The sequence below is a fragment of the Candoia aspera genome, chromosome 11 (assembly GCF_035149785.1).
Source record: "Candoia aspera isolate rCanAsp1 chromosome 11, rCanAsp1.hap2, whole genome shotgun sequence".
NCBI classification, from domain to species: Eukaryota; Metazoa; Chordata; class Lepidosauria; order Squamata; family Boidae; genus Candoia; species Candoia aspera.
Genome location: NC_086163.1, coordinates 16,451,388 through 16,465,589, shown reverse-complemented (window position 1 = coordinate 16,465,589; position 14,202 = coordinate 16,451,388).

Genomic DNA, 14,202 nt, shown 5'->3' with positions numbered 1-14,202 from the left:
TGGATTCCATTGATTTTAAAAGTGTTTTGAGTACTGCCAGCAGCATCTCTGGAGGTGGTCAAAACTTCCAAGGTAGAGGGTGTGGCATCACAATCCAAGCCTGTCCCTTTTTGTACATACATAAAAGGGGCAAGGCTTGAATCAAGGCACCATGTCCAACTTCTTGATGATTTTCAATCCCCCCTTCACTGATACCACTGGCCATAGCCCCCAAATACTGTTGGTCACCATTATTATTATTATTTTTATTATTATTGGTGGGGGGAAGGAATATTTTCTGGTAGCCACAGTAATGGTACATCCACAGCATTATGGGGAAAGAGAAAAGATCAGCAGAGAGACCCTTCAGTAGAGTATCCATGAAGTTCAGGCTTCATTTTTAAAAAGCATTAATACATGGAGATCCCCTATGCATAATGCGGCTTACAATGTCATCAAAGGGAATAATACAACAAAATGAAGCCTTTCTGAATTTGCAGCCCCAACCTGTTTAGGCTCAGTGATCCCCCTCACCCCCAGCCCCAATTTCATTAACTTACATTTTCCAGTCAATGTGTTTTTAAAACATTAAGCTCAATGCTAAATGTGCATTTCCCCCCCCTTTCTCTCTGATTCTAATCTTTATGGCCACCGCAGGAGCTTAACAGGTTGATCTCTTCATGCTGACAGAGACAGATATTCCTTGGATTTTGAAAACTGCTGATGCAATTGAAATGGAAAAAAATGAGGGAAATTTGTCTCCTGGATATTAATGGCTGGCATTGCTTCTTAGCCCAGGAGAACCAATGCATCAATGTAGAAAGACAGAGACAAGGAAGAGTCTATGGAGAAGGAGGTGCTAATATCCCAACCTTGAGAAGAAAAATGTCTAATGAGTGGAATGGTTGCATTTGCAACCCAGCAGGAGAAAAAAAATATCTGTGTCATTAAATTGTTACAACATGAAAAAGAACTGACATTTCTTTAAGAGAAGAATTTGCTACTTTTTTAAGCAAATTGTTTAACTGGAAAGCCAATGAAGATTCCCTAATGGCATTTTCTTTCATGCAACATGTATGTGCATCTCTCTTCTGTGGCTTCTAGTATTTGCTCTATCAGACGTGGGATGTTTTTGGTGGCTGGTGTAATGGGCTGTGAGAATAACCTTGAGGAACAGGAGGAAGAGCTGCAGCCAAGGCAACAGTCAGATAAGAGAAAACTGAGTCCAAAGCAGGAATGTAATTTGAGAAAGCATCTCAGACTTGATCCTCCCTAGTTCCCTTTAGGATGAAGGCAGGGAAAGGGGAAGCACATTCAGGTTTGCTGGATTCTCTTACTGTAATCCTATAATAAAAGTAGTTCTAGTATTCAAAACTTTGGTGTCCAAATCTGGTCTACCTCAGAGGGCTGACACTGGAAACCAACTTTCCCCAATAGATGATATGCAAGGCAGTATCCTAATGACCCCACTGCAGGATAGGGGGGAGATCTGGCTAATTTCTTTCATTCTTTGTGGGAAGGGGATTGGGGTTTTAAAAATGTAGACATGCAAAGGTTTATCCCTGGTTTAACAAGCCTGTTCTTTCCCCCACCCCCCAAATTGACAGACAATCCCCAATTGTCAATTGGCTTACTGCCAGAGTCCAATAACATGTCAGGAGTCTCTGAAGACTACAATAGTACTATGAGTGCTACTACTACTTTTTACTACTACTACTACTAAATCCTCAGCCACAGAAGAAGCAATCTGTTACAGATCTCTAAAAGTAAACAAGGCGACTCATTAAAACAGTGGTTCAACTTACATTTGCCATATTTACACAGAAGCAGAGGGCAAGTTTTGAAACGTATCCTTTAAACTCGCTGTCCCACTTTTAATGGAATGTGGGCTATATAACACGGACTGTGTTTTGGCTTTTAAACAAGCATTTACTCTGTGGGCTTTGCACAAAGCAATAGCTTTGGAAAATAGCTAAAAGGGGATCCAAAACTGATAGGATCTTTTCTGGGTTGGCTTTTTTCTCCTAGGAAAGAAAACTCTTTTGGGAAAAAGGGGGTTATAGGGCTAGTTCCCTTTGATGACATTGTAAAACCCACATTATGCCTGTCACCCACAAATCTCACTGGTCGTGTTTAACTGAACAGATAAGTATGGCTCAGCCCACCTCCTGGGTAAGCCGACGTACCAAAGTTATTTTACAGCATGGGTTTTCCACCCAATATTTATTCTCAACTGCCTCCCAGGCAAAGGAAACTTTTAAACAAAGAGTCCTAGATATCATTGCCCAAACAGACATGAAGTTATTGGCAAAAAAATAGATCTTTAAATTGGCTAAGAACAAAACCATTTTCCAAACAGAAAAATACCTGTCAATGAGTTTAACGAAATTTCTAAGAAGGGCCTATTCTAGAGCAAGATTTGAGTAGTTGGATTCCGTGGCCAAATATGGATGCTTCCATCACCTGCCATATCATGAGAAGATACGGCAGCTGATGGATATGTGGATATGTGTACGTGGTGCCCCAGCCATCGAAGATATTGCTCATGTTTTGTTTGACTCTCAACTGTATGTCCCCTTTAGGCTCAGATATTTAACATCCCTACTTGAAAGAACAGCCCACTGGAACCTGAATCACAGATTGTCCTATTTCCTCCTGGGCTCTAACATACACATCGTGACCAGAACTGGCAAGTTTATAGACAAGGCAGTTCAACTAAGAACCCATTATATTCAACAGATCAAGGTATCGTGTAAAGGTGATGCATTTATCTGAATGCTGATTCTTTGTATTTACCATATGTGTAATTTTTTATTGTACTCTTTTACCTATTTTACCCTGGAATTAGACCCTGTATTTTACTTTCTTTGATATGGTTGTAAGACTAATCGATTTATAAACTACTACTGCCACTGGTCATATTAAGTTAAAGTGGGCCAGAAGTTAAATATAGTGGAAGATATAATAGGCCAAACACACGTACTGTATATCACCATCATACAACAGAATTGTAGACTAATTCTGCATAACTTGACATGCAACAAGCCAGCTTTATTTGGCAGCAAAACTAAGGTTCTATTGTTCTCCCTCTGCTGTGGTGCCTAGAAACCCAGTATCTCCCTCATGCATCAGATGACAGCTGCCATGCTTTCTAGAAATCCTGGCCATTGTAGTCCCACCAGACAGGAAGGGTGAAATATTGAGGAAGACTGCTTTAGAAAGCCATTAATTGCACAACCTCCTTATTACTGTCCCTTAAATTTCTGGAAAAATCATAAAACTAACTTGCATTTTCTTAATGCCAGATTTTTAATGGGATCTCCATCTAATTTCGTAACAAGTTTATATGGGACCCTATGAGCGTGGAGAGGAATAGCAATGCAACCCACAGCCCCAGTAATTTCAAATGTAAAAAAAGAAAAAAAGAGCCTTTGGAGGTAAAGGAGCTATAACTGCATGTATTCTTTAATCTGCACCACACTACTGGTATTTTCTTCCCCTGACACACATACATGGACTGGCACTGTAAATAATTAAAAATATTCTTGAACAGAATGAAAACAGCACAATGCCTTTCCAAGAAGAAGAAGGGAGATGAAGAGTGATACAATTACAGATGTTATATATATATATATATATATATATATATATATATATATATATATATAAAGGTACATTTAAAAGACAAATGGTGGAATTGGGAGGGTCAGCAATTAGTCATAATGAATAAATGAACAGCAGCTGCATTAAAGTTTGGCTGGATTTGAAGCTGCAGACATCACCTTAATCAGGTTATAGATAACCCAAGATGCATTGCTATAAAATTAATCTTCCTCAAGTCAAGCTTGTTCTTGTTTTCTTTATAACAGTGTAGAAATATTTTGCTATTAGCTTCTTCCAAGTTTTTTAAAAATCTACTTATCTGTTCAACAGTCTAGACCAGTGTTTCTCAACCCTGGCAACTTCATGCTGTGTGGACTTCAACTCATGGCTGGCTGGGGAATTCTGGGAGTTGAAGTCCACATACCATGAAGTTGCCAAGGTTGAGAAACACTGGTCTAGTTTTTCATGGTCTCCTATCCAAGTGCTATCCAGACCCAACCCCTTTGTCACCCCACTGATGTATAGGTTGCTTTAACGCACTTCACATACAGAAGATTGACGAGTGCAATGTAGGAACATGACTTGTTGAATGATGCTACTCTCTAACAGCTGGCTATTTCTTTTCTTTGCTTGCGGTTTGCAAGACTAGATTTCTTCTTACAGTACATTTTGTTTATACTGTGAGCTATTATTGTTAGAAGTTCCAGACAATGCAATCATTTTCAAGATCAGGAAGTCAACAATTTAGCACAGAAAGCTCATAGCTCTAGCAGTAGTTTTGATAGGTACAATAATTGGCCAGCTGTATCCTGGCCAGTGATAGAGCTGGGAGGAGCAGAAGGACACTATTTCTTGTGGCCTGAAGCTATTGTAACCTCTTGATGGCTTAATGGTTCCTTGACAATACCAGCCATCTTTGAGCACACATCAAACCTGATTGCCAATTCAGCCAAGGTCAGAATCTGAAGAAAAATAAAGTCTCCATTGAGTCCTATGGAGATTTCTTCCTTGGATGTTAAGCGGCTGGATTCTGCCATTTAGCAAAATCAGATGCCTCTTTTTAGGTTAGGTAAACTTCCTTTAAGGAAGATAGATAGATAGATAGATAGATAGATAGATAGATAGATAGATAGATAGATAGATAGATAGATAGATAGATTTTTTCACTACTGAATCTTGGAAAACTCCAAAAAGCTATAGGCTGTCTCAGTAGATGATTTGAAAAAGCCACTCCTTTATAGGACAGCAAACACTACCACAAAGTAAACTCCACAAAATTGGATCCCGGTTTGCAAGCTGAAGAAAGGACAGCCAATAAATGGAAGAATAATAGAACATTGATCAAGCTTTTATCTCAGCAGGATAACTAAGCTGGCTGTCTCCAAGCATGTCATTGCTGAACCATTTGATTAAATACAAGTAATAGGTTGGGATGGATGGAAATGTTTAGCTCCTGTCAGCAACTATGAACAAAGGAAGATAAGGAAACCAATTGAAATTATAAGTCTTGTTCTTAGCTGGGGGGGAAAAAGGAGGAGGAGGAATTACATCTAGGCTCCTTGTTCAGTTTGGTACAGATTTGCACTTAATCTCCCTTGGGTGCAGCATCCTGCATTATTAGTGAGGCAAACAGTTGCAGTCTTTTTTTACATTGGACATGCATTCCAGCTAAACCCTTCAGTGAAGCACTTTTCATAAAGGCAATTACCTTGCTGAAAGACAGTTGTTAACTTAGGCAAATGTTAAGCCATGAACCGTGGTGGCTAGGTTCACACATCCAAACATCAGACAGACCACATTATGGTTTAGGATGCTGTGTTCTGGAATAGTGTTCAAAGCAGAAGTTTGAACACTCAAAATTTAATGTAAAATGTTACATTAAACATTGTAATGAAACACACAAATACAATCTTTTCATATCATGATGTTAATAGAGTTAATATTAACATCAGAGTTAATAGTTAATAATCTATGCAATTTGTAAGTGTTCAGCGTAAATGGAAACACAGGACGTTGTGCTGCCAGAAACAAAGCAGCACCTCTATCCTGCTCTGAATTCAGTGTATGGAAGCCAACTGGACTAAGTTAAATCAGATTTCCAGCAGCAATAATAGAAAGCATCTTCTTCCACACCAGGGCAGGGCCAAGGGGCAGATGTAGATAATTTCTGATAGAGGGAAATGGCAGGGTAATTAAAGAGGAATGCCTCCCACCCTCCTGCAATCTACCACCAAGGCAACAGTCCTTCTTAGCTCATACTGTAAGTAGAGGGAACCTCTATTTCATACATTAATTTAATCATGAGCCATTCTGGTTGACACTTGTCCTACCACATTTAATCCCAACCACAAGAAAGCAGGAGATCAATACATTAAAGGAAGAGAGAATCAACAGTAAGAAGGAATGTCCTCTGTGTCAGGATGGTTGGCTTAAAGAGCAAGCATCACTACGGTAAGAAGTGGTAAATAGTGGTTACAGTGCTGTTAATTACAGTGAACACCATTAGCCATGGCACAGGAGAAAGATGAAGGTCATGAGATCATTTAACTACTCTCCAATGAACCATTTAACCCATTGTGGGAGGAAAGCACTTTCAGTCCAGGGAAAGTCAATCCTTGATCCAAGTTGGACCCTGTAATGACACATGGACTCCTTAAGGGCAGTGTTCTTCAGTGAGGAGTCAGCTGTTGACTTTGGCTCTTCGAATTTAAGGATTTTGCCCAGTGCCACCTCCATACTAACTATCAAATATCACCAAAGATCCAACTATTTAGGCTTTGTAAGTAGTTCAACAGTCTAATAACCCAAGAGGACCATTAGTCAGTTGGGGATCTGGTGGGGGTGTTCAGAGGAAGAAAAAGCAGTGACATTAGAGGAAGTAACAGAGAATGGGATATAAAGCTCATAAATAAATAAATTAATAATGATGAGAGAATATCTAGTGCTTAAGAGAAACTAAACCTTGGGGTTTACCTCTTATGAAACTGCAACCAGAAGCACAGGCATTGCATCCTATAGTAACACGCAAGGTTCTGACTTTCAGATAGCATGGCAGAGTATGCTCCAGGACTGTTTTCCTTTGATACAGCATTGCCTATGACCTTGCTGTAAGTTATTGCCATAGTCCCATTCACATTGCTGGTATCTTTCTAAAAGGACCAGGGACCGTTCATCAAGTAGCTATTAAGGCAAATTTGTTTTCCTTTATTTGAACAGCTGCTATGTAATAAAATTCATTACACTTGGTTGAGCCTCTCTCTCTTTATAGCTAAGTGCTCTGTTTAGAGACTTGGAACACACACACACGGGCGGGGGAAGTGTTAATATGCCTTCTTCCCACATGCAAGCCAAGGATCTCTGTCTGGAGTTGGTTGCAGGGCATGGAAAACCAAAAGGCAATAAAACAGGGTATAAAGTAACTATCTGTGGTGGTCCTCATTTTATAGTATTTGGATTAGTTTTCCAGCATTAAAATTAAATGTGATGTGTGATGTCATATACCTATACCCACACATACATACCAGTGTAGAGTGGTTAAGGATCCGGGAAAGTCAGGTTGTCATTCTCCCCTAGGCACAGAAGCTGGCTAAATACTTTTGAGCCAGTTCCTGTCTCTCAACTCTCTAAGAAGTCAAAAAACATTTATCTACCAAAATGCACGGGAGCAGCATGGTCGATTATAGTTCATAACCTTCAATGAAAAGGCCTTCATCCTGCATTGGAATGATTATATACATATAGTGTGCGTGTGTGAAAGAGTGATACATGTATCAAGTTTCAGCTTCTGAGTGGGAATTCCTAAGTCTTGCTAAGTCAACATCCTTCAAGATTCTTTAGACCAGTGTTTCTCAACCTTGGCCCCTTGAAGATGTGTGGACTTCAGTTCCCAGAATTCCCCAGCCAGCCATGCTGGTTGGGGAGTTCTGGGAGTTGAAGTCCACACATCTTCAAGGGGCCAAGGTTGAGAAACACTGCTTTAGACAAATGCAGACATTATATAATGGCTGACTGGCTAGCCTCTTCTATATGACAGTCCCCTGTGCCTAACTAATATTACTGGTTAACCCACTAGGGTGGAGTACATTTACTCCTCATAGGTGGAGTGTAGTTTGAGTTCACTGATGCCCGTGATGCTCAACATCTGGCCAGTCATCCTGGGTTGGGCTACACAAATCTCATTGTCTGACATTGGTTTGCCTTGTCTACTACTTTATCAAAAGCTTGATCCTGAAGCAAACCAATACAAAAGCATTAAATTTTGACCCCTTCACTTTTTCCTTGTTAACAAGTGCTTATATTCTGAAATGAGATGCAATGCGAGAAGCAGAATGTATAATTTAACTACTTTTGCTATACTCCATCGCAAAGCAATTACATAAAGATTAATTAGAAAGCTCCCCAAACAGTAGTAAGCTGCAAAGTAGTTTAATTAAATGCCATTATCTCTAGAATCAGCAAGTTAATAACACAGTTGCCAGTGGAGAAGGAAAAAAAATGCGGCAACTAAAACATGAAAGGAGGCAACAGAGACAGGACTTTCTAAGCTGCAAGATCTATGAGAATCGGTTAATTAAGTTCTTGTAGTTTTCATCCAAATGTAAAGGGGAGAACTGGCGTCAGCACTGAATGGATCCCTAAGATTATGTAGTTCAATACACTGAAACTCTTTTTTGCCATCAACATTGGAAAATCAAGGAAGTAGCTTACAAGTATTCATAATTAACTATGCAAACAAAGAAGCTTAATATTCAATAGTGTTATGTTTAGTTAGTTTTTGTTGAAAACAATCAGCTTTCAGTCATGTGAAAATATATAAATATGCAGGAAGTATCACCAAAGTTCCATGATAATACTTTGATGATACTAAGGAATAATCTATTTTGGTTCATAATGAAAACTATCAGTTCTACAATGTATGTTTTCTCATAAATCCCATTGAAACCAATAAAAGCAGGATGACCACACTATTGCATTCATTTCCTGATTTTACCTGAGCCTGGACCAAAATGGATAAAATGAAGTGATATTCTGGACTCTTCTGGATCTTCCAGTTACATATGCCTCTGCACCTGGAGAGAATAATTTGAGACAATGATTTATGAACTGGTAATGAGAAAATATCAATACTTTATGGCCATAATTTCACTTCTTGGTTCCAAAAATATTATTTAATGATGCACCCTCTAATATTTCACAACTGAAAACAGTGATGCCCTTTTGAAGTTGGAACACCCTGCTTGCTGTACTTATAAATTCTATAGTATAACCTGCACTGATTTAAAATATATTTATACTTCCTGTTAAGTATATATTCAGGGGAGAGTCTGTGCTGGTTTCATATATGCTATTGTTATCAGAAATTCACAATTTGCCTTATCAGCCATTGCACATGAAGTGAGTGGTTGCAGAAGTTGTATGCTGCATGGCGCATTTACAAGTCCTATCCAAAAAGGTCAGCCAAGCTGAGTTGGCCTAGAGAAGAAAAGATTTAAATAAGAGAGAGAAGATTGCTTCCAAGGTCTGAATGGTTGTCACACAGAAGGTGAGTCAGACATATTTTCTTCTGCTCTAGAGAAGAGGCCTGGAACTAATTGGTGAAAAGTGCAAAAGAGCAGATATTAGGAGAAATGTCCAAACAGCTAGACTTGCTTGATGGAACTCAGTACATAAGTATGCAGGAAAAATTCAGCTGGATCAGACCACAGCCCTTATGTGTCATATAGGACAAATTAATTTAATCAGGAGGGTCACAAAAAAGGACAGAGGACTTCTACTGCCACTCCCCATTCTAATCTGTGATTTAGAAAATATTAGATAAAAAAATGAACTTGTGACTTACGGCTTTGATCATGATAATATTAGATAGGCATCAAGACGCATTGAAAGCATCATCTTCCATGAATATTTTCAGTTCAAAATTGGTGACCATATATTATGGCAACAATTCCAGGATTCAGCTATGCACTAAATAACAAATAAGCAAAAGGGTTGTCAAGAATGTAGCAAGAATCTACTTAAACAAAGGGCTGGGCTGGGTAACTTTTAAAGAATCCATTTTAAAATTCTGTAAATTCTATGTTTATATGTAGTTAAACGTCTGTGCTCTAAATAAGAGATATATCTACTGTACGCCACGTCAGACCAGTTTTGGTGTGATCACAGTTAATTCTGTGTGTTTTAATAACTGAACCAATCCTGTAGCAAGAGAACCGGAGTGCTGGACTGAGATATGCCAGTATCTGTTACAAAATACAGTTTCTTCAGCAGGGAAGAAGTAGCACTGTTGCTGATAATTTGTTGGACTATTGACTGATTTTCAAACAGCTTGGCCAAGAAACCTAATTTTCAGTCTCTGTGGACTTACAATCCCACTGTACAGAGGAAAAGTCTCTTTTTGCCCCTCAGGAAATGCATATATAAATTTAATCAAAAGAACTTGCAGAACCAAAACCAGCGAGAAGACTGATTGAGATGCTGTCATTCCCACCTAGATGGCTTACAGACAAAATGCAAATGTTCTGGCAACAAAGAGCGCACAGTTTGGTAGCAGTAAAAGTAGTACCTAAGCTATTAATATTGTCCCAGATACGTCCTTTCAATGATTTACAAGCACTTTGCTCTAGAATATTGTCAAGAAAGGTTTATGAGAGCCACCTTATTGATTGGAGAAAGATGCACGACCAAGGTTTTATCATTACAGGTCCAGGATGCTTCTACAATTGAAAATCTCCCAATAAAGAAGGTAGATGCATCACTTTTATAAAAAGTCTATAGTCACTTTATAATCTATAATCCATTTATCATTTTAACACCTCACCTGTATACAAATACAGTTTCATTTTTTCCAGGTTTTTCTATTTTCTGTAAAACTTGCAGAAAATCTGCATATAAATGCATAGCCCTTTTTGTATGTTTTCCCCTTTTGCATGGATTTTTCTAATATACACATTTTAAAACCAATTTTCCAGAATACAAAGTGTTTGTGTATGCTAATTTCATTGGCAGATACATATTTATGTCCATACTTGTCCAACAGATGCCATTTAGTGCAGAGTACCACATCATAACATTGGAAAAAGGGCATATTGCATTTCACTTCTGATATTAATTCAGACTTAAGCAAACTATCCTTGTCTGTTAGAACTCAGTAAAATGCTCTAGATTTTTCCTTGGGCAAAAATATACATCAAGAGCCTGCAAAATGGAGAAGGCTGGAGCAAAGCAGATTGCCTACTAATTATGGCAATCAGGACCATGGAGAGCAACACTGACAATACAGGCAGTCCTCGACTTACAACCACAATTGGGACTGGAACTTCCACCACTAAGTAAGGTAGTTGTTAATGAGTCACACCTCATTCTACAACCTTTTTGCTGTGTTCATTAAGCGAATCACCACACCCATTAAGCGAATCATGTGGTCGTTAAACGAATCTGGCTTCCCCTATTCACGTTGCTTGTCAGAAGCTGGCTGGGAAGGTCACAAATGGCAATCATGTGACCCTGCAATGCTGCAACTGTCATAAATACACGCCAGTTTCCAAGCACCTGAAGTTTGATCACGATACCACAGGGATGCTGCAATGGTCATAAGTGTGAAGACTAGTTGTAAGTCACTTTTTCAGAGCTGTTGTAACTTCAAATGGTTGCTAAACAATTACTCGTAAATCAAGGACTACCTGTAATCCTAAACCCTAATACTTGTTTAGTCTACAGCAACTGAAACGTTTTACAACTAAGTCAGGAGAGTCCAGCTAGAAGTCCCCTCATGACCAAGGACTGTAGGTAGTTATAAATAGCCTAGCACCCTTTTCTGTGAGTGGTGTTTTTTTTTGGGGGGGGCAGTGTTTCTCCTAAGGTTTGAGAATGCAAGAGAGAGGTTGATAAATGTTCTTTGGCATTCACTAGAAAAGACTGAGGCCAATTTCTCACTTTTAATGAGCATCAGCACCACTCAGAAATTATGTAATCCAGATGTATCCAGACTATGATGCCTCCACAGACTCCATACCACTGGAGACTTCACTAGTCAAGTAGTCCTGGGGAATAAACTCACAGTACAATCCTAATGAAATAAATAGTTCAGTGTTAGCTGTTAAGGGGATAGTGCACTGAAGATCTCAGACTCAGTGATCATGGTGAGAATGGACTTCTTATCTCTTTCTTCTTGTATCTTATTAGCAGTTACATTATAAGAGCAAAAAGGATTTTTTTTTTTTGTACCTTTGAGTTAGTGTTGACTGCTGGTGATTGCCTGGACAAGTCCCTGCAGTTTTCTTGGGAAGATTTCAAAAGTGGCTTGCCCTTGCATCCTTCCTAGGGCTGAGAGAGAGGCTGGCCCAAGGCCACCCAGCTGGCCTTGAACTCACAGTCTCCCAGTTTCTAGCCTGGTGCCTTAACCACTACACCAAACTGGCTCTTACATTTTACAAGCAAACAAGAATTTGCCTAACAATAATTTTAGCCTTTAGTCCCTCATTCTTAGGGATGGCCATGAAGACACCCAAGCCCAAGAATTCTTGCAAAGAATTGATCAACATATTTGCCTCTTTTGCTTCTTCTGCAGCAGAGATAATAGTTGAAGGAGGTCTGTTTTTTGTAAGCCACTGCTGGTAATAATTTCCAATGAAGGCTCACAGAAGCCTAACAGCCAATTTAAGCCTAATGAAAACATATTATTTCATTTTGATGAAGCCAAGAAAGTGCCCTGAAGGAGAGGAAATATTCATAGAAGCTCTCTGCAATCTATCCCAGCTTGGGTACAAGCACTTTTGACACGTTCAATTTCAATTTTGTACAGTCATTTGCATGCTCCTGAAAGGTGGTCTGTAGTATGTTATATTAGTAACATATGTAGGCCACCCCAATTAAATTTTGCCTAAGCTACTTTATATATTTGTGTAAGGAGGCAAATTTGAGGGAAGAAAGACAACACCTAATTTACAAGATTTTTTACAGATAATTTTGACTCACCTTAGTTTAACACAGATGAAGTAACCCCCCCCCCTCTCTCACAGACACACACTTTAAAAAGTCACACTATTATCCAGAGAATCCTATAGTAAAAGTAATCTATTATATTAAAGATTGTTCCTAGGAAAAATGCTTCTAGGGGCATTTAGTCCTTGCCAACATTTTGCAGATGTGTGCATTTTTATGTGTAATTGTATTAAATATGCATAATTTCCACTAGGAATGAGTTTATTAGTGCATTTTACTTTTTATTAATATACTATAAAACCAAGCTCCTAGTTCTAATGCATTGAAGTCTTGAGTGGTAACCCTTTGTTTTGGCATTATTTACCTCACATACTGATATAAAAGAATCTAGTCATTTTTGTTCCTATGCACCAATGTATTTAAGAGAAAGTTTGGAATCTGAGAATGATTGACCAATACATTTATTCAATATGACCAGTTTACTTCATGCTAGGCATTTATTTGCTGCAAAAAGTTATACCTACAAGGAGGTCAAGAGGCTTTAAATAGAAGATGATAAAAGATGATATATGATTATATTTTTTAAAAAATCCAAATGGCTCTGGAATGGATGGAGCAGACTTCGTGCTCCATCACAAAATCTGACATGAACATTCTGATTGAATGCCTAGAATGTTGCAAACATATTTTCAACCATTTTTCCCCATTGCAACCTTTCTAGACATTGAGGTCTTTCCATTCACACTCTATTTTGACTGTATACTAAAACAATACTGTTTTATGTATGAAATCTGGGATATATGACTCAGTCTGTCACTAGTGTGTGTAGCCACTTTTAGTAAATTGCTTAATGGTGTTATATCAATAAAAGAATCTCACATGAAACGTTCTTTGTAGGCTTGATTTCTTCCATCTTACTTTCATTTAGAGGGTGTGAGGTACTGGCAGAGTTAGAGAAAAAGCAGGAGTAAACTTTTGACAAAAGTTATAGTGTTTTCTAGGCATCATCATCATCATTATCATCTAATGAGAAAGAACTAGAAAAATAGGGAAATACAAAGACCTTCAAATAGAGATTAAGTGAATGTGAAAAAAGAAAGTAGTAGCAAAGCCAATAATGTTGGTGGTCTTGGTGCCATACCAAAAGATCTGGAAAAGCATGTGAACACAATAGGAATAAATCAAATTTCAACTCATTCATTATAAGAAATTGCATTACTTGGGACAGTGAATATATTACAATTATATCTTTACCCCAAATCCTTGGGAAGGGTCTGACAGCCAAAAGTACCAGGTCTGGGATCTGGTAGACTGTATGTAAATAGCAATAACAACAACAGCTACAGTAATAAATAAACAGCAAACAGGTTTTCATAAGTTGAAACAAGTACAGGAATATACATGTCTATGCAAAAGATTTTAGCTGTAATTGAACATCTCCTACAAAGGTAGGAGGTAGTCCTCAAGTTAAGACAGCAATTAGGACCGGAATTTCCATCGCTAAGTGATGTGGTCATAAAGCACAATGTCACATGACCGCATTGCTTAGTGATGGCAATCCTGGCCCTCCATGATGCCATCATTAAGCGAGGATCATGGATCAGTAAGTGAGGATCTCCTTGCAACTTCCTGCTGGCTTCCAACAAGCAAAATCAATGGGGAAACCGGCAGGAAGTCGCA